The 22,404-nt window shown below is 42.3% G+C and overlaps 1 protein-coding gene across 11 annotated transcripts in view; it reads right to left on the bottom strand.

Moving 5' to 3' along the window:
- Positions 1 to 22,404, bottom strand: part of FGF1 (fibroblast growth factor 1) — a 140,425-nt gene that overhangs the window by 109,923 nt on the left and 8,098 nt on the right. For 8 of the 11 annotated variants that reach the window (XM_061616988.1, XM_061616991.1, XM_061616992.1 and 5 more), the window contains exon 1: positions 16,387 to 16,741. The gene's annotated coding sequence lies outside the window, so the exon portion shown is untranslated. Of the gene's footprint in view, positions 1 to 16,386; positions 16,742 to 19,121; positions 19,197 to 19,731; positions 19,819 to 22,404 lie in introns of those variants that run through there. The other 3 variants (XM_061616994.1, XM_061616995.1, XM_061616993.1) reach the window with 3 other exon arrangements.

Below are 22,404 nucleotides of genomic sequence, written 5' to 3'. Positions count from 1 at the left end.
TCAAACAAGATGCCCACTGTTTCCAGCCAGACAATAAACAGGGCAAGAACAGCTTCTTTTCTGCTTTGCCCTTCCTCTTCTATTTGCAAAAGAGAACCCAAAACCTGCAACTTGAGCAGGAGGAACACCATGAAAATGAACAAAATGACTGGTATTGGGATTCTAGTGCAATCTTTGTGCTAAGTGTGTTTAGATAATTGCATAAAACTGAAAAAGTCCACCTTTCAGCATGCATAGGAAATAACTAAGCCCTAGTACACACATTCATATTAACCGCTTGATAGCTACAGCCATCAATTGATGACTTGTATGTGTGAATGGGCCATTGCAGATATTTCTCCTCACACCTTAAACCCAATGCTTTTAAATGAAGTCAATTCATACTGCCAGATGCTGGTAAAAAATGTACAGTAATCAAAGGATATAAAGGCACTTCTTAATTAGCTAAAGGAGTTTAGCTTATATAAAATTTAAACCTTGGAACTACAGCAAACATTCACATTTCTTACAAGAATATCACTTTTGTGTACTGTAGGAAAACTACATGTGCACTACCATGTGTGATGGGTATGTGACATCCTCAGAAAGTTATTTCTTTGTAGAAAATTATTCTTAATAAAGCTTCTCTTCTGGTGAGCAGAATGAGCTTGCACCAACATGTCCCTTTGAGGAGATGTGCATTGGGTTGCCTATATCCTAAAAGAAAACATTCTGCTTTGAGATTTGCATCAAGGCTGCTGTTCCAGTAAAGCATCAGATGTGTGTTTGCATATGTGAACTGGTAAGTATACAGAAGTTAATTTTAAAAGTACCTACAGACTCTGTAGTGCAGGGCTGGAAAACCTGTGGCCTTTCAGATGTTGTTGGTCTCCAACTCCCGTCAGCCCTAGCCAGCATGTCAAAGGACAGAGATCATGTGAATTATAGTCCAGCAACATCTGGAGAGCCACAGGTTCCTCATCCCTGCTGTAGTGGATCACTGGTGACCTAAAATGCACCCCGATCATTAAGGTTCGAAAGCATTGCCTATAAAAGAGAATGGGATTTGGCAAAACTCTATGGCAGGGATGGGGATGTCTTGTTGGACTTCAACTCCTATCAGCCCCAGTGAGGCTGGCCAACGCTCAGGGATGATGCGAGTTGTAGTCAAGCAACACCTGGAAAGCACCACAGTGGCTATCCCTACCATATGGGAAGAGAGTTCCATACTTATGTGACAGCCATTGAGGGCCTGGGCAGATGTTAATCTTTTAACAATGATTAAGAGTTCAGGAGCAGACTATGTGCATTCCCTTCTCTAGGTTTCTCTTCTCTTGTACAAAAATATTCCTCAAGCTCTCTCTACACTATGTTTTTGGCTTCCATCTGCTTCCATCATACCTATGCTTAACATGAACCAAAGTTTGCTATTTAACAAAAATGCTGGCCACTATTAACCCTGGTTAAGATTGGTGCCACTGTAATGCTCAACTATGATTAAGGCCACTTAGAGAATTCATGTGCAAAAGCCAGGAAATGATATACTATAAGGAGACAGTATGTGACCCTGCAGTTGGGCATTACATCAGGAATAGTCCTAAGAATGCAACAACACAAAGAGATCCAATCTGGCCCTTACATGAATGGTCAGTTCAAAATGACTTTTCCAGACCGTCATGATGTAACATAGAAGACATGTAGTCCCTTAAATATGTTGGATCAAAGGCTTTAAGGGATTTATGGCTTTTTTTTTTTTTTAGTTTTGAATTGTGCCTGGAAGGCTAATGGAACTAATAAAGATGATGAAGCACTGCCATAATGAGCTTCCAGTGACTCACTCCTATGGGGAGTTGGGCTAACACATTCTTTGCCAGCAGAAACTTCCAAGCTATCATCAAGCGCAATTCCACTCAAAAGCTGCATTAAAACTGAAGCATGTTGAACCAAATTGAAGCTCACAAATTCAAGGTACTTAAGAGGAACTATTTCGGATCATTATGAAGTACAAAAAAAGACTAATACCTACACTTTCAACATCACTAATTCTAGGCTTGCAAAGGGATCAAATGAAAGAATGGTAGCAGCTGTAATGAATGCATTTTACTATGTAAGCTAAACATAAGATTCACATAATGAAGCAGAGACATGAACGGTTAATTTCTACATAATTCGTTAAATTGCAGTTATTTACTCAGTGAGACCATCTAACATCTAACAAATTCACAAAATAAGATTAGCAAAATCTAATGAGATTAGTAAACTAACTAAAGCCTACACAGAACAGTTTTTTTAAAAAAAATTGTACAGAATTGCCTATTATTTTAAACTAAAAACGTATGAGTCACCCTTTACATTTTAACAGCAATATTGTTTTCATTGTGACCAATTAACTAAGGATCTATGCAAAAGACACACCTAGGTGAATGCGACACACATACAAAAACACCTTTCCTGTGTATCATTGCTTCACACATATCATTGAGGTCAATAATGTGCTCCCATCTGTAAAATGCTCAATTTTATGAAAAAGGGCTAGTCCAACTTCCACCCTCTGAGTAGGGGATTGGACAGGCAAATGTTCTGATCTCCATGTGAAATGGATTTAGACAACTTGTTGGAAACTAACAAGCAGTGCAATCCTATGGGTTGGAGGAGATTCTGTGGCAGAACAGCCACCACTTCCTAACACACCTCTCAGGTGTTAAGATTGACAGAGGAGGCCCTCATGGTAGTTCTGCCATTCAGGGCTAGCAGTCCGAGAGGGCCTTCCCTGTGGCAGCACCAAAGCTGTGGAATTCCCTCCCCACAGAGGTGCATCTGGCACATTTAATGTATAGTTTTCATCATATACTGAAGATGCACCTCTTTACTCTGGCCTTTGATACCTGAGATATGTGTTCAGGACCCACCCTGTTCTTCCAAATATAAACTATTTTAACTGATTTTAATAATTGTATGTTTATATTGTTGTAACCTGCCCTGGGACTTAGGGTTACCAGGTGAGAAGCATCCCAAACCTTGAGACTTCAGGAGTGGGCCCTGGTGATGTCATGGGGGCTGGATATGTTAAGCATCAACTACAGTTGCTTGGCGCATACCACTCACACACACAAAAATCTCTGACTGCAAATTAAGATAGAAATCTTAGCTAAATAAGCATGTTCCCAGGTCCAGCTGAAGTGACAGGATATTCCTTCTCACCTGTTTAAGGAGCCTGAGTAGGGAACATTTAATCTAGCATAGTTGCTTTTGGCAAGAAGGGTTTAAGTGCCCTCGGGCCGGACCAGGCCAAGCCAGTCACTAGAAGACAATTGTGGGAAGAAGTGAGCCTAGTGTTGTGGAGATGTTAGATGGGAGCATTCAGGAGTAAAGATGGATGCCCCTGAAGGCTGCAATTCTAAACATATTTACTAAGGGACTAAGCCCCAAAGAAACCAACAGGACTTATTTCTGATGGGATATGGTTAGGATTGTGCTGTTGGTAAGGCTTGACCAGAGATCTTCTGTAACAATATCCATATCAAAGCAGGATTGGCAACTCCCTGCCTGGAATGCCCTGCTCCCTTTTAACGTGGCTGCTCCAAACTTCTTTACAGATTTGACCCTTCACTGCAGAGAGACGTTTGAGAAATGAGTAAGAGTAAGAGTAAGAAGATTCTCTACCCTTTCCTGCCTACTCTGTGGGCTGCTATAAACTGACAGCCAACCCAATTCCACTGAGTAGTAATTGACAGAGAGAAAACACACATGGTTTGGTCTACCTTCACAGGCAGCAGCTTGGGAACAACAACAATTGCAGCTCCACTTCCCAGTACATGCATTTTCTTTTACCACTATTGGGCAAGAAACAAACCATCATGCAAACAATAAGGTGCATCATCAGGGGGTTTAAGGGGGTTGAGCTGAGCACATGGTACCACTATTGCTTCTATGGATGTAAGGGAGTGAGGTCAGAGGTAAATGAAATGCAAATAGAAAAACAAAAAGAAAAGACAGTGATGATTTCCTAAATGCAATACCATGCCAACTACAACAAGATTCCTATGAGTAAGACAGAAAGCTCAGCATCCTGCAACCAGTCAGGATTCCTGACCAAAAACCAAAACCAAAACTACCTGGTAGCCAGGCAGCCAAGTTCACAGAAATCCCTATGCAGCAAAACCTGACATGGGGGCTGCAGTTAGTGAGGAATGCTGTGGCACAATTGTTGACATGAATGAGATCCTATCAGCACATAATACATCTGCTCTGAAATCTGTACTGGTTGTTGATTTTCTACCAGGCCAAGTTCAAGGTGTGCTTTCCATGGTATAGGTGCCACATAGTATTTGTTCTGCTCTTATATATTGTAATGGCATTGTAGCACGTACACTTTTTAAAATTTCTGTTCAAAAATTATTTGAGAGATAAAATGTATAATATGCTGTTTTTTGCAAGTAATTAAAAAACCTGCATGCACACTTTTATTATAATCAAAACTGAAATTGTTTACTGTGATCTTCTGTTCTAGTGCAATCCTATGCATGTTTACTCAGGAGCAAGTCCCAATATAGTCAGATCTCCTGCACAGAGAAAGTACTCTTGATGTTGCTGAAAGTTATAAATTTACTGAATTCCAGATGTGCAGACAAGCAGGAAAAGGAAACTGTTTTCAGCAATGCATTTTAGCTTTTGCCTGGAGTTCAATAAATCCCTCATCAATCACAACCCTGACTGCACTTATTGGCTAAAAACCTGAAAGGGTGTGGATTAAGCAGCCAAACAGAAATTGTGGGGGGGGGAGGGAGTTTGTAACATTTTGGTGTATATCTCTTGAACCAGACCACCTAGGAAGCTATTTTTTTTTAATTGAAAGCTAAGAGTCCGGAAATTAGGGTGACTCACCCAGAGACCGAGAGAGGACCCCCAAATCCTGAATTCTACTGCTGCCTCACCCCGTCCCTGTCTCAATGAGTTCAGCACCACTGCTGCTGGGAAGATGCCACTGCCTCCACCACATCACAAACAATAGACAAACTAGGATGACAGTCACAGGTGTTTTTTAAACTAAAAGCAGCACAGGAGGCTACAATAGGGAGTGGAGGAATGGTAGGGGAGGAGCTGCTTAACTGTGTCCCCTGAAGCTATTTTCCCACTCAAAATGATCTCCGTTTCTCCCACTGTTTCTCTGCCCCTGGTTGCAGCAGTGTTTGTTTTTACTTTCAGAAAAGAGTCAGGAGACTGTTAGACATGTTACATCTAAATTAGCCTTCAACAGTAGTACTTTTCAGTCCCCATTACCCTAACACATGTCCCATAGCATTCCAATTTACCTAGATTGTTTGGCAGGTCCCAAATATGATGGAACATATTCTGTAATCAAGCACCTTGAAGTGTTACCTAATGATGATCTTTACTGGAAGCAGACAGCAATACCTATGGGGACATTAGCCATGTGATTCAGCAGAGATGGAAAGAGAGCTTGACTTTAGCTGCACTGAAGTACCAAAGCATTACTTCAGCAGGCAGTTTTACCCCAGGGATTTCAAACAAAGATACAAATGTAGTCAGATGATGGAGTGATAAATACCATTAGTGATAACTGACATAATCCTTTAAAAATAGTGCTTTCAGTGGCAAAATCTTTTTATCCTGTCCAGCCCTTGTCAGTGGTTCCTGAGCTCATGTTTTCTATTGCATATCTATGTCACATATCTGGACCCTACTGAAACTGATAGATGCATCTGCCAATGTGACTAAGCTTTCCAATACTGGGCAACCAGTTCCATGCAACAGAAACAATTAGGGCCCCTGAAATTGATTAAGGAAAAATGGATTTTTCCCCCTTATTCACACACAGCAGGCATTAAAAGCAAAGCCTGTGTGTAGGGAAAAGCAGAGAGGTCAAGCTTACCTCTCTGCAAAATTTCTAAGCACCTTTCCATGCCAAGGAGGGCTAAAAGCGTGATGGAAGATCATTAATTTAGTATTGTTTAAGATTAATATACTTTTACTATTTGATCTTGGAAACCGGGGTTTCTGAGCTCTTCTATTGAAAAGAAAAATGCTTTAGCTAAAAGAAATCTTTATAAAGGAAAAATCTAAGTAGACAGAAATTTTTGCTTGATACTGATTTTATAATGGCATGATGTATTCCATAAAATCATTAAGTGTGTTCTTGAGGTAAGGGGTATTTTGAGATGGGCTGCCTTTCTGCATTTTACTGTGTTTTATGGAGAAGTGGCTGGCTCAGATTTACCCCTTTTCTTTTTCTGTGTTCCCTAATCATTCTTTATATTATATTCTTTATATTATGTGGCTTTTGGTTATAGTATGGTGATATAAAATGAATCTCTCTATAGCAGTGTAGTAATAAGCGGAATGTTCATATAGACTTTTCCAGTCACTTTAAGAGGAATCAAAATTGACCTTGCATCATGGTATTGTCTAAAGCAGCCTTTCCCAACCAGTGTGCCTCCAGATGTTGTTGGACCACAGCTCCTATCTGTCCTGGCCATTGGCAATGCTGGCTGAGGCTGATGGGAGTTGTGGTCCAACAGCATCTGGAGGCACACTGGTTGGGAAAGGCTGGTCTAAAGGAACATGCCGTTATGTCTTATGTCCTGTGGACGTTCCTGCCCAGCTTGGCTGATCAGAAAACCATGATGGGAATGAAATGCATAGTACAGAATCATCAGTAATATATGACAGTTGAATAGTGGTAATATCAGCAAAGGGGACAGGTTGACATCAATGAACACAATGGGAGATGGGAGGTATGTATACATGTATTCATTTTAATAAAATTATCTGGTTGGTTGGAAATATTTCAAGAGGGAAGAAACTGTTATGGTACATAGAAAAGAATTTGGGGGATTGGTTAAATGATTGTCACATGCTGAAATTGTACTTTATAAAAGGAGCTTGCACACAGTGCCTCTTTGCAGTCCCTCTTGGATACTTCCTGGATGTGTTCTGGGGGACTGACCTTGCATATGCTTGTTTTATTTTTTTAATAAAGGCCTACTTTTTTGCTTTAAGCCTGTCTCAGAGATAATTATTTAAGGGACCCCCAGCAAAGAACCGACAGGAGAAATACAAAATTCTCCAACAGCTGCAGGTAGCGAAAAACTCATGCGACCTTCTGGGTTCCCAGCCTTGCTAATGGATTATTTCTGGTATCATTTATCATGGAAATTTCCGCTAAACTTCCACTACATTCCACTAGAATTCCGGAGCTAGCTTGTCCGTCATGTGAAAGATCAAATATAATGCGCAAATTACCAGGTAAGAAATCATCAGAATAACAGAATAAAGTGCAGTGTGAAAGCAGCCATACCATTGGTCCATCTGGCTCAATATTGTCTACTTCGGCTGGCAGCAGGTCTCCAGGATTTTAGGCAGGAACTTTTCCTAGCCCTGCCTGGAGACATCAGGAATGGAATCCTGGACCTTCTAAATGCAAGGCAGATGCTTTACCACTGATCTATGGTCCTTCCCATAATGAAGCTTAAGAGGAAAAGATTACTTCCTGTTAAGGAGCGAGAGACAAAGGCCATTTCCAGATTATTACTGTTATGTGGATGTGATCCAAGTGGATGGGATCTAACTCAGGTTGCATAATTAAAATGGACTTGGCATTCTCATACAACCCATCTGCCTCCACCCCCCCCCGACTTTTTGTGGTAAGGGAAGTGATGGGGAAATGCACTGGAAAATGGATAGATTACTGTATCAATGACCTTTATTGGGAGAAAGACAGGGCTGGTGTGACCCTGTTATTCTTACTTGATCTCTCAGTGGCTTTTGATATCATTGACCATTATATGCTTCTGTGTCGATTTGGTGAGATGGGTATCAGAGGCACTGTTTTACAGTGGTTCTGATCCTACCTCCAGTGTCATTTTCAGAGAATAGCATTGGGTAATTGTCTTTTGGCTCCCTGGCAGTTGTGCTGTGGGGTGCCATAGGGAACCATCTTGTCCTCCATGCTGTTTAACATCTTTATGAAGCCCTTGGGAGTGGTCATCAGGAGATATGGGGTGAGGTGTTAGCAGTATGCTGATGATACCCAGCTCTATTTCTCTGTAACATCTGAATCAGGAGAGGCCAAGCAAACCCTGGATCGGTGCCTGGACCTGGTGATGGGCTGGATGAGGGCCAATAAACTGAGTCTGAATCCTAGCAAGATGGAGGCACTGTGGGTTGGTAGTTCACAAATTCAGATAATTGATCAGTCGCCTGCTTTGGATGGGGTCATACTCCTTCTGAAAGGGCAGGTTCGTAGTCTGGGGGTGCTCCTGGATCCATCTTTGTTGCTAGATGCCCAGGTGATCTCAGTGGCTAGGAGTGCCTTTTAACAGCTTTGCCTGGTAATGGAATCAGGATAGCCTGAACACTGTTGTCCATGCACTGGTAACCTCCAGGCTGGATTACTGTGATGCACTCTATGTGGGGCTACCCTTGAGGTTGGTCCGGAAGCTGTAGCTGGTGCAAAATGCAATGGTGAGACTGCTCACTGGCTCAGAGTATCACCAACATGTCACCCTGCTGCTGAAAGAATTGCACTGGCTACCTATTAGCTACCAGGTTAAGTTCAAGGTCCTAGTTTTGGTGTATAAAGCCTTATACTGCTTGGGACCAGGATACCTGAAAGACCGTCTTATCCCTTATATACCCAGTCAATCACTGTGCTCTGCAGGTGAGGGCCTCCTGCAGATACCATCTTATCAGGAGATCTGTTCTGCACAACATAGGAAGCGGACTTTAGTGTGGTGGCGCCTACCCTTTGGAATTCCCTACCCTTAAATATTAGACAGGCACCATATTTGTTATCTTTTCAGTGCCTACTGAAGACCTTCCTCTAAGGACCTTATCCCAGTCTGTGTCTGTGTTGGAATTATTTATTTATTTAAAATATTTCTACCCCACCCTTCTACCCTACAATAGGGCACTCTGGGCGGCTACAATAAAATAGCACACGTATATAGTAAAATACACAATAAAAACACAAACATTACAGAAAATTAAAATGCTTAAAATCCATTATGCATACACACACATATAAACATACATACATGTATATATGTGCATACACATATAAGAGAGTGGGAATAAAAGAACTTAAAAGATAAAAATAAAAGATAAAAAACGTTAAACAATGACAGGCTGACCTGTCAGTCCCAACCAAAGGCTCTCTGGAACAAAATAGTTTTTACAAATTTCCGGAAGAACATCAGGGAGGGAGCAAAAGCGGGCTTCTTGGGGCAGGGAATTTCAGAGTCTGGGAGCCACAATTGAAAAGGCACTCTCCCGCATGCCTGTCAATCTATCTTCTTTCATTCCAGGCATGCAGAGGAGACCAGAGGCAGATGATCTTAAATCCAGGGTAGGAATATATGGATGTAAGCAGTCCCTTAAGTACACTGGTCCAAGGCCGTTTAGGGCTTTAAAGGTCAAAACCAGCACTCTGAATTGGGCTCGGAAACAAATTGGGAGCCAGTGGAGTTGATAAAGCACAGGGGTGATATGGTCCCTGCGCTGTGCTCCAGTTAACATTCTGGCTGCTACATTTTGGACCAACTGTAGTTTCCGAATCATTTTCAAAGGCAGCCCCACATAGAATGCGTTACACTAATCAAGCCTCGATGTCACCAATGCATGTGTCACTGTGGCCAAGTCAGCTGCTTCCAGGAACGGATACAGTTGGTAGACCATTTTGAGATGGCCAAAAGCACTCCTGGCTACCGCAGCCACCTGGTATTCCAGCAGCAGGGCAGGATCCAGAAAAACTCTCAAAATGCGGACCTGCTCTTTCAAGGGGAGTGCAACCCCATCCAGAACAGCTTGCAACCCTATCCCTGGGGCAGTTTTCCCCTTAACCAGCAACACTTCCATCTTGTCTGGATTAAATTTCAGTTTGTTAGCCCACATCCAGCCTTTCACAGCCTCCAGGCACCTGTTTAGGACAAGCACTCCCACCCTGCCATCAAATGGAAGGGAGAGATAGAGTTGAGTGTCATCAGCATATTGATGACAATACACTCCAAATCTCCTGATGATCTCACCCAGCGGTTTCATATAAATGTTAAAGAACATGGGAGACAGAATGGCCGTTGGCCTATGCGGTACCCCATAGGCCAATGGCCAGGGGGTCGAGCAGTAGTCTCCCAGCACCACTTTCTGGGTCCTGTCCATCAGGTAGGAACGGAGCCACTGTAAAACAGTGCCTCCTAGACCCATCCCAGCAAGACGGCTCAGAAGGATACCATGATCGATGGTATCAAAGGCCATCAAGAGGTCCAGCAGCACCAACAGGGATGCACTTCCCCTGTCTGATGCCCAGGGTAGGTCATCAAGCAGGGTGACCAGGGCAATTACTTCTTCAGCTGTTTTTAAAGCTTTTTTTAAAATATGTTTTTAAAGATGTTTTGTTTTAATATGTTTTTAAAGATGTTTTGTTTTGATATGTTTTAAAGTCTTTTGTTTTAAAGCTTTTTAGAGTGGTTTTTTTGTATTTTTGTTTCCCCCCACGGCTTCTTCTGGGAAAAGGGGAGGGATATATATTCAATAAACAAAATAAATAAAACACCCAGAGCTGTGAGAGACGTTCGGTGGGAATAAAACTGACTGGATGGTATTGTGCTGAAGTTTAAGAAGACGTGATAGGTGGAAGGGTTAAGCACCCTCTTCCAGCACACCACTTTGTTTGAAATTCCACCCTCCCAATCATTGCTACATAACAGAAAAGATTTGTGAGCTAAGGTGTATGACCTCAGTTGTGGTTGTGGTGTAGTTGTGATGCATGTGCATGGGTGGGTGCCAACAACAGTTCCTCAGGTTTCCCAATGTGTCCATGGGTCCAAAAGGGCTGTCAACTCCTTGTTTAACAACTGTACAACACTGTCATTCTCCATAACTAAAGTAATACACATTGCACACAGCACTCACTAGTTAGCTCCTGCAAACACTGGTGAACTGGTAGAGTTTTTGCTTCAGAATTGAACTGCAGGTGCATTACCTGATCTTGTCAGTAGTTGCTGCCATTGGTTTAACAAAGCATTGTTTGGAGAACAAACATGAGCCTTCTGACTTCTTATTTTGTGCAACTGAAAAGATCCATTCCTGTCCATACAAAAAAATGTCCTTCCACTTATTACTCACACAATGAGAGGCATTCACACTTTAAACACCATGTCTTCTGAAGGTTTAAATAATACAATTGATTTATCTGTGTTTTTATAAATGTTTTGTATTTTTTCCTTGTATATGAGTCTGTTCCTTTAAATGTTCTTTAGAGATGCCACCCATCTCAGCTATGTATGGTCATTAATTGGCACACTCCCTATAAAACTTCAGTTTGATTTTTTTTTTGTCACTAAATAGCTTTCAAACATTCACCCTGACTGGGCCAGGTGTTACTTTGACTGGTAGATTATAGGTGTGTATTTTTGACTTTAATATTCAAATTCATATGTTAATTCACAATATTCAGATAATAATTTGTTATTTGCATTTTTGCACCAATTGGAGGAATTAACTGTTCTACTGCAACTATCTGTACCGATTTGATTGAATCCACCAGGTATTTCTATATTCTGTTATTGCATATAACAGTATTAATCCACAGATAAACATATTTTTTAATAATCCATTTGTCCATTATATTTTCCATGGAGCATAGTGTAATATTTTCTGCTTTAAAATAAAACTAAGGTATTGAGAGATTGATAGCTGCCATTTGACATATTCCTTGTACTTACATCCTCTGTTGTTTGAGAAAGCGTGAAACGATTTGGCAATCTTGGAGAGCTCGTTACTGATATACTTTAGATTCCTGTTTCACTTTTCATCTATTTCTTTTGTATTTATACATTGTTTTGTTCACAAGTATCTGTGTTTTGCATTTTTGTACTTACTACTGTCCGAGTGTCTTGCATTTATAAATTGTGGCTTGTATACACATCTTTATTATTGGTTTCGGCATTTTTGGCTTTGTGTTTTATATAGATTTAAATGGGACAGGAAAACTTTAATAACATTTGAACCACAACTCTGAACTTTGCCAAATCAATTAACAATTGCTTTCCTTGATAAGTCTGAATCACACACATGAGTGGTTTTTACCACAAGGGAAAGAAATATAGGGTATGGCTGTTTAAAAATTGGAATAAAAAGAGTGAATGTGTCTATTTTCAGCACTTTTAAACTTGCTGTACCTGTGGCAATTTTTATTGGATCATTTGTAGACGTCATCAGGTAGATCATGTCTGCCTAGCTCTAAATCATTGGAAAAAAATGGAAATGGACTGCCTTCAAGTCGATCCCAACTTATGGCGACCCTATGAATAGGGTTTTCATGGTAAGCAGTATTCAGAGGGGGTTTACCATTGCCTTCCTCTGAGGCTAGTCCTTCCCAGCTGGCTAGGGCCTGCTCAGCTTGCCACAGCTGCACAAGCCAGTCCCTTCCTTGTCCGCAACAGCCAGCTGGGGGGCAACTGGGCTCCTTGGGACTCTGCAGCTTGCCCATGGCTGCACAGGTGGCAGGGCACGTAACCCCTGAGCCACTCACTGTGGGGTGATCTTTAGCTGGCCCTTGACACCCAGGAGACATGAGCGGGGATTTGAACTCACAGACTCTGGACTCATGGCCAAGCTCTCCTGCCCACTGTGCTATACCAGCTGTTCTAAATCATTAGCTTAACAGTTATAATTTCATACGCTACAGAATCTTGAGGCCTATAATAGCAGACTATTTTAGGAACACTACCATGTTCCTTTACCTTGAACTCATTAGTACTGCCTGATGTATCAATTTCAATTTAATAAAATATCAGTATTGGTCTCCAAAGGCATATTAAATTGCATTCCATTTCAGATAGCTTTCATCTTAACACCTATGCAGGGACCTGATCTCTGAATTTGCATGACAAGTCTGAGGTACGTTAATGTGTGAAAACATACTGGCAAAACCTGCAATAGTCTGGCTCTGCCTTGAAAGTATATTGTTGAAAGATTGGATGTTTGGTGAGAAGAATGTAACTGGAGCCAGAAACACACTCAGGCATTGCTTTAATGGCCCTGGCCCTTTGTTAGGGAAATGCCACAATGACTAGGAAATAGCCATCCTCCACTTCTGACTGAGGATGCTCTACTCCAGGTCAGGGGTTCCCTAACTGTGGTCCTCTACCATTGCTACAAGAGACAGAAATACCATTAAGTGGTCTGTGAAGGCTCTCAGCAATTTTCAAGTGGTCTGTCCGGGAAAAAGTTTGGGAACTACTGATCTAGGTATCTCTGAAGGAAACAAAGGGCAGTCTGAGTCTGAGACAGAGTAAGGGTGCTTTCACACTGCACTTTATTCCGTTATTCTGACAATTTATTTCCTGTTAATTTGCGCATAAAATTTGAGCTTTCACATGATATAACGGGTAGCTCCGGAATTCTGGTGGAATGTAGTGGAAGTTTAGCACTAAATTCCGCAATAAATGATACCTGAAAAATTCCGATAGCAGGCTGGGAACCTGGAAGATTGCGGGAGTTTTGCGCTACTGCCGCTGCACACGTGACAGCCATCCCAGCATGCAGTGCGTTCCCACCCTTACCAACTGCCACCGCTGCGCCTCCAAGCCGATCCCAGCTGCTCCTGGAGAGCAGCCTATGCTGCTGCTGCTTAACCAGAGCCTCTGCTGCTGCACTGCTGCGCCTCTCAGCTGATCGCGATTACGCCTCTCAGCTGATCGCAATCGTGATCGTGCCTCCTTCAAACCCCCCTCCACGCACCGAAAGAACAGGCCTCAAACGGGTAGGTGAAGACCTGTATGAAAGACTGTTGCGCAAAATGCCAGTATAACAGGTCCTGCAGTGTGAAAGGGATTCTTGAAATCCGGAATGAAGCGCTACCTTTTTAATCCGTTAAACTAGCGCTATTAGCCCCATGTGTGAAAGCAGCCTATGACAAAGGGTGCTTCCAGACTGTTGCTATTTTGGAGTGGGATTCAGTCACATACTGGCAAACTCAAGTTGTGCAATTCTAGTGGATTGGGGGGGTCTTGTGTGACAAACCTGCTTCCGAAAAAGGTCAGATTCTTCACAATAACAAAAGAAACAGGAAAATGTACTGGAAAGTGTGGGATAACACTTGCGTTGACACAACATCATATAACCTCGCCACAAACAAATAAGAATTAAAGCTCATTAAATAGCCAACGTTATCCAATCTCCCTGCAAACAAATCAGAATGAATGTTCATAAGCAGGTCATCTGGAAGTGAATGGAGATAGCTGCGTCTTGTCTTTGTAAGCATCTCCTTAGAGAACTGATGTGGGAGCAGTGGTGGATTGTTTAATCTGAGCCTCTGCCTATTCTTGACCTGTATATTTGTAAATAAGTGCAAATATTACACAATGCCAATAAGACTCCTTGTTCCAAAGGAAACCAAACTTCGGTAAGCACAGCACCTGGTCTTGACTGTTAGGGGATGATATGCTGCAGGTTTCTATTATCCCCATCCCACAGAAAAAGCGTGTAAATGTGGGAAATACAAATCATGAAGCTATTGCATCTCAATGCAGGGATTTTGCAAAATAAACAATAAGACAGAGAGAGGCAGGGAGGCAAAGATCTGCTTGCACATCCCTGTCCTAGCCAGTTATATTTGATGTGGCCAGATGCAACATAACAACAATGTTTTCCACACAATGGCTTTAGGGACAGAATTGTACTTTGATTCACAAGCCAACAATAAGAGGAGAGGCTCTATGTTAAAATCAGCACCATTGTTGCAGTAAAGGGCTTCGCAATTTGGCAGCACATACGTTAGGTAGTATCACCATCATCTAAACAGCTGTAAGTGTATTACAAAATGCAAATAGAGATCTAACAATAACATGTGGTATCACTTTCACACACACAATGCTAGAAAAATCATTTTATATACGAATAAAACTGTGAACAAATATTTTAGCACACCACAATTACAAATTTTAGCCACTGGGGACAAGATAAAATCACTTCAGAAGCTGGAATAAATAGTGCAGTGACCACCCAGTTCATGCCTGCAATAGAGGACAATGCTTTAGGAGTTATGCCAAGCACATAAACAGCACATCATCATCATCACATTTATATCCTACCCTTTCTCCCAGAAAGAGCCCATAAGAAGCTCCTTTAGAACTCTATCATTTAGTGTGCTTCCAGACCAGGGCTTAATATTGCAAGAGTTGTTCAGATATCATAAATAGGTTGTTGGCAAGACGGTTTTCTAAATAAACTTACCAGATTTTTCACAAAACGGGTAAATCCACATTAAAGGCAGCAGGGGCAGGAGAAATACAGGCTGGCATTTTGATGCCAATGACATCATGTTTAAAGAAAACCTTGCATGTATGAGGAGCGTTGATCCCACAGTAAACACCTGTCTGGAAGCACCCTCCGGCTGTGGTATGTCACAAGCAAAAAGTGAAGAAGCAAGAAGGATGCAGCATGCCCACAGTACTTATATGGAAGACACTCAGGTGTTTCAAGTCAACAAGCTATCTCAGCTGCAAAGGTAAAAGAGATGCCACAAGAATTGGGTAGGAACGCGTGAGGAAGGGAGGCAGGTGAAGAAGACACCCTAGGCTGCTTCAGCTCAACTGTCCCTTTTACCTTACAGGGCCATCTACCACCAACTGCCCTGTGGGAAGGAGGGAGAGAGAGGGGGGGGAGCAGGCTTCAGCTGGACTACCACCCCAATCCCCACTCTCCATAAACACCAATGGCCTGTGGGAATGAGCCTGTCGTATTTGTATGCTTTGATATTGTTTTATTGCCTGTCTGTTTTTAAAACTGTGTTTTGATTTCACTTGTAAGCCACCTTGGAAGAAACTGTATCCTAGGTGGGTGTAATGAAAAGAAATGAATAAATAACATATTATTTTTGAAATGCATTACTTTAGTAAATTAATTGAAATAAATGAATAAATAAGTAAGGAGTAATGTTGCTGTTGCAGCTAAGATGCAAAGCAGAAAATTAGCATCTAAGCAAAACTCATCCATCAAGCCTTCCTTTTCCTAGGCAAATCTACAGTAAACAGTTATGATCATTTCCAGGGCTGCAGCTGACGATATGGGAGAGAAGGGCAGTTTTTCCTTCCTGACCTCAGGGCTCTTACTCCCTGATACTCTCCGGGGCGGGGGAGATGATATGCATATATAAAAATAGGAGAAGTCTTACTCAACTATGAACCCCAAGTTCATAGCCTTGATGTCAACATGCAGAATGATCTTGGCATTTTCTGGTTAGAGTCAGTAGTAACCTAAATATTAGAAGAACCACAACTCCTTCTGCAGTTACATCTTTCTCTACTCCATCCATTCCTCTCTCACTCAGTCCCTTCTTGGCCTGAAGCCTTCGCTGGGACTCTCTTTGGACGGTTTTCCTCTTACCTGATGAGCAGCGTTTAAGCTGACAGTTTTGCCGCTGTTGTCAGGAAGCAAAATGCAGCAGGGAGTGTGGTGTGCCAGCCCAGTGCAGCTGCAGGCTTCTTTCTCCCACTAGATTCCTGTACAGTTTCCCTTGGATGCTGCCTGTAGTTCCCCTTCTATGAAGCAGCTTCTCCCCTCTTCCTTCGGTTACTGCAGAAAACAGAGGTGACAGGCCACGACAAACATGTTAGGTTGTTGGAAGGCTTCCAAAACCGTGTCCAGAAAAGGGTGCTAGTGAGAATTAAAGCTCATTCTGTGCAATGCCTGTGGTGTGTTGGCTGCTGTCCGGCTCTTTCCAGCTGCCTCAGAGACCTTCTTTGATGGAGAAGTGGAAAACAAACCCCTTAAATCTAAAACCACAAGTTGACACTGAAGGGTGGGGGGGAAGGAAACCTGAGACAATCGCCTGGCAGACAGCAGGACCGGTAAAGAAGAACAGGCTCATCTGACCTGCTAGCACAGTCATTGGCGGGCAGTAGGCACTGCAGCAGCAGCAGCAGAGCTCTTAAGTAAATCATGCTTCTAATTGTTTTCCTCTCTAGACAGATGATTAAACTAGATGGACCGCTCAACTGAGCCAGAGAGATCTGTATTTATTTCGAGGCTCCGGTTGCTAAAGAAAGGGTAGACTGTGCTAAAGCAGGATAACTAAAATCTGCAACCAGAAAGCAAATATTTTCCTCTCTCCATTTTTTTCAAAAGGGCATGACATCGACGAACAGACCCATCTCCTTAAAGTATCTCAGGCTGAACTGTCACATATATAAGGGAGGGGTGGTATTGGTGCAAAAGGGAAAGGGATGTTCAGTTGAGGGGGTACACGATCCTCTTTACATCTGCTGCCCTTTCTTCTCCTGAGATTCTTCCCTCCTCCTCCACCTCCACCACCCCGGTTCTGAAAGAACTGAACCTGAGTAAAAAGTGACAACGGGAGGAGGGAGGGTTCAGTACACCTCACTGACCATTCTTAAAAAAATGAAGATCAGCTCCAGATTATGAGGAGTCCATTGGATAAGATGACCTCAGGGGGTTCCCTCCACCTTACTGCCATCACCCACTCACTCACTCACTCACTCTTTCGCCCACTCCCAATCCCTACCAGAGCCAGCCCTAGGATAAACAGCACCCTGCGAGAAGAGTGCCTTCAGAGCCTCCAATCCACTATGGTCAGCTTTGCATGGCCAGCCAGAGGGTTTATAGGGCCTGGGGCAGGTGTGATGTCAGGGACCCTGCAGCTGCCCCCTACAAGGACCCATGCATGTGTGTACAAAGCTGGAAGTCACATGTGAGAATTATTGCACGCACAAACTACATGTGAGAATTCTCACCTGCAGCTCCTCCTTGCCCTGGGATCAAACAGAATGATAGATGTGCTTCATTTGTTTCTTACATGGGGATGAGGGTATAGGAATCAGGTTGTGCTTCTCCTGAGTACCTCTTCCAAATTCCAAATATTCCAAACCCCTAGTGGCAGAGCTTCTTAGTGCTTCCTGGGGCTCAGTCTCACAGGTCTTTTGGTTCTGGTCTGCTCCTGACCTTCTCCACTACTCACTTAGAAAGGATTCCTCCTTAACACCGTGCCTCACATCACTCCTGTGCCTTTCCCTGTGCCACAGAAAATTACTCTCCAGTGGCACCTTGCTTGGAACTCCATCAACTCTTTCTCTGCCCGGCCTGGAGTTCTTTCTGTGACAAGAACAGGCCGTCTGCTCTGCCACAGAATTACTCCATAAATCCTTCCTTCTGTCCTTACAACAAGCTCTGTAACCGGTGCTACTTGGCCTGGACCAATCATAAGCCTGCCTGACCGCTCTTATTATTATTATTTATTAAATTCATATCCCGCCCTTCCTCTCAGTAGGAGCCCAGGGCGGCAAACAAAAACACTAAAAACACTATAAAGCATCATAAAAACAGACATTGAAATATATTAAACAAAACATCTTTAGAAACATCTTTTTTTTAAAAAGCTTTAAAAATCTTAAAAAGCAATTCCAACACAGATGCAGACTGGGATAAGGTCTCTACCTAAAAGGTTTGTTGAAACAGGAAGGTCTTCAGCAGGCACTGAAAAGAACAGTTCCAAACAAGGTGTCACTGGAGAGTAATTTTCTGTGGCACAAGGAAAGGCGCAGGAGTGATGTCACATGTGCTCAGAGGCACATGTTATCAAATTCTTCCAAGCTACACAGGAAGTGGATTGGACTGTGAAAGACCAACCCAAATTGTGTTTGCATTTTGACAAATTTGTAGGGCAGTCCAATATCTCAGAGAGGAGGTCAGGTCTCCTGCTTCCCTGGTGCATTCACTATAGCTGCCCAATTTCCCTGCTTTTTAAAGTTTGATAGAAATATCTGTTGGCTATAGGTACGTTCTTAAATCACAAGGGTTGTTTTACCTATTAGTGAATCATCTTGCACTCTAATACATCATTTCTCATTTTTATGAAAACTTTAAACAAAATGCCAAGAATTCTGGTGAACAGTGTGGCAGGCTGATGTCAGGGCAGGGACCAATTGCATGCAAAGAAATTGAGGTGGGGGATCTTGTTTTGTGGGAGCCTATGGCAAATTGTCCCAGTCCCCCCCACAAGCTGTACGGCCCTTGCAAAACATAGCAGTGTAACAGACCCTGCTGCTCCCATGGTTTTCCCCAGCAATGCCTATGAAAGGGGCCCAAAGTGAGCTAACTCTTACTTGTTACTTTGCTTTGTAGTCCTGCTCCAGTTCTAGGATCCCAATGAAATCTCTGTCATGTGGTGTGGGTGTTGAGAGGATGACTCTCATGGTGTTGTAAGCCCCATGGAGTTGTAGGCCTATATTGTGTATTATGTTCAACACACACAAAAAATGGCTCCTGCTGCAAGCTGTCCTCCCTGAGCTCCAATACTCCCTCTTCAACTATTACAGTTTTTACTTTTAATATTTTTGTAACAATTCCTTTCTTTTGGTAAGAATTATTTATTGTAGAATATCTATTATTTTTATCATTAAAGAAAAGTTTTAAATGAAAAAGGTATCCAGCTGACCTCTTACAGCTTTCAGCTTAATTTTATTATTATTATATATAGTGTTTATAGTATTTGAAGTGCTAAGTGATTGGTAACATTGCCTCAAAGTAAAGCTGCGTCCGTCCCCCTTATCAGCATGGAAATTAAAAAAGAAACATACTTTCAAGGTAACTGAAGGAAGATCATATTTGTAGTTAGTACCCAAACAACCTGTAGAGCTTGGGGAAAAAGTTAGACACTTCCTTTTTGCCACCCTAGCTCACTGCAGAGTACATTAAAAAAAAACAGCCACTGACCTCAGCGCCGCATCCTTCAGCTCAGCAAGGCACTCCTCTCAGGTTGGAGCCCCGGACAACTGCCCAGCTCATGAGCCCTGATCCCCACCAGAGGCCTAGCTCTTGCTCCTTCTTTTCATTTCATTTCCATCCATCCCTTTCTTGCCTTCTCCCTCTAAACCAGCCTTTCCCAACCAGTGTGCCTCCAGATGTTGTTGGACCACAACTCCCATCAGCCAATGGCTGAGGCTGATGGGAGTTGTGGTCCAACAACATCTGGAGGCACACCAGTTTGGAAAGGCTGCTTTAAACCACAGGAATAGAGAGGGTGACAAAGAGGAGGTGGCAATGGTGAGTAGAAGCTACATCAAGGGAAGACTGATGGTTGGTAGTGGGAGGAGCTGCTGAGGTATGGGACTCAACAGGTGCCGCACAATGCTCACCCCAATTAGAATAGAAGCTTACCCTGCTTTCTACATGACTGGAACAGATCTGCATTTTAAGAGGCAAGGCTTGCTGCCATCTCATCCAGCTTGTTTGCTTGTTTAAAATATTGAAAGCCATTTTTCAGAGCTACTTTCTCACAAAGCAGCTTACAAAAGAGCAAGAGACAAGGCACAACAGAAAAACAGTATAAAAGAAGAGTATTTGTTATGCATTAGGAATGCGTCGGCAGGATGAGGGGGGAGAAGAAAAATGGCCACAGCACAACAGATGTACAGATTAATATGAGAAGCTGCCCTGGAGACACAAGCTATTTATGATATCAGTTAAAGAAAGCTATGAAAAGGAAGGCCCACCTAAATGCCACAGTTGAAGAGGCAAGGAGTAAGTCCACTGGAAGGGAGTTCCATAATTTTGGAGCCACCATGATAAGGAACAGGGCAGCAAGCCCAACCACGAACAGGGGGAAGGCAGTGGCTAGGTGTGGTTGCTGGAGAGCTTGTAAAAAACTGTATGGGGATTTGAGATTGCCAATATCTATTATATATTATACAGTTGTTTGTCTGTTTGCCATGCTTTTGGACACCTCTTAAGATATCATAACCCAATGATGGTTCCTGAGATCAAGGGGCAAGTTTTTGTCTATAAGTCGTAATCGACTTGAAGGCATATAACAACAACGTGATGAATTAAACCTTTCAAAACTGCACTAATTTTAACCACTGATTTCAAAACTGCACAGATTTTTTGCTTTTCAGAAATTCCAAGCAACACCAGGTATGAGGCTGATACATGGAGTCGGATTTTGAAAAGATTTTCAATCTTATTTCTTTTCTCGTTAGTTAGGATGGAAACGAGAACTGAGTTTCAGGGAGGAAAAGAAGGTATTGAAAATAAAACTGCTATCATAATGCCGTTGTATAAATCTATGTTGTAACCACATTTGGTACAATTCTGGTTGCCTCAACTCAAAAACAGTAAAGTTGGAAAACATTCAGAAAATGGCAACCAGAATGATCAAGGGGATGGAGTGACTCCATTATGAGAAAAGGTTGCAGCATTCGGGGCTTTTTAGTTTAGAGAAGAGGCGAGTCAGAGGCGACAGGTTAGAAGCGTATAAAATTTTGCATGGCATGGAAAATGTAGATATAGAAAAGTTTTTCTCCCTATCTCATAACACTAGAACTTGTGGGCATTCAATAAAGCTGAATGTTGGAAGATTCAGGACAGACAAAAGAAAGTACTTCTTCATGAAGCACATGGTTAAACTATGGAATTCACTCCCACAAGAGGCAGTGATGGCCACCAACTTGGATGGCTTTAAAAGAGGATTAAACAAATTCATGGAGGATAAGGCTATCAGTGGCTACTAGCCATGATGGCTGTGATCTGCTACCATAGTCAGATGCAGTATGCTTCTGAAAATCAGTTACTGGTAGCTGCAGGAGGGGAGAGTGCTCTTGCACTCAGGTCCTGCTTGTGGGCTTCCCACTAGCATCTTGTTAGCCGCTGTGAGAACAGGATGCTGGATGGACCACTGGCCTGATCCAGCAAGCTCTTCCTTTGTTCTTTTGTTAATGAAGTCTCCATGTCATAACCTCACAAATGTTTAACAACAAAGCTGGAATGAAGAGCTCTTGAACATAATGTGTCCTCCGTTGATTTGAAGGAGGGAGAATAAAACATCCCTCAAAATGAAGTACTGACTCCAAACATTCCCACTAAGTTTGTGTCCCAAAATTTCTCTCTTTTAGTCCTGGCATCCATAGTTCACAAACCCATTTGGCATGTTCATCAGTGACAAGCCATAGGAATGTTCTTAGATTAGCAAAAGAAGTAGATGTAACTCAGCGTATGTCTGTAAATTGTTGTTGCTGTTGTTGTTATGTACTTTCAAGTTGATCATGACTTATGGCGACCCTATGAATCAGCGATCTTCAATAGCATCTGTCATGAACCACCCTGTTCAGATCTTGTAAATTCAGGTCTGTGGATTCCTTTATGGAATCAATCCATCTCAGGACTGTAAATCGTTGTCCATTTTTACTGGTCTTCAAATTGCCTGATGAAAATAAGATTTTAGGTTTTAGAATGTGTCCTTAAATAGAACATTTGCCATTTATCCAGCACTGCAGACATTTTTGGCAGGTCTGTAATATAAAGGGCTAGCTTTTTTCCTATTTTCCTTAAATGCAGTGCCCATCCACTGAGCAAAAAACACTGGCTGTTGCTTACCAGTGCATAGGCAGC

The sequence above is a fragment of the Rhineura floridana genome, chromosome 3, assembly GCF_030035675.1.
Source record: "Rhineura floridana isolate rRhiFlo1 chromosome 3, rRhiFlo1.hap2, whole genome shotgun sequence".
In the NCBI taxonomy this organism is placed as follows: domain Eukaryota; kingdom Metazoa; phylum Chordata; class Lepidosauria; order Squamata; family Rhineuridae; genus Rhineura; species Rhineura floridana.
The sequence above is the reverse complement of the archived record's forward strand: the minus strand, read 5'-3'. Positions and strand labels throughout refer to the sequence as shown.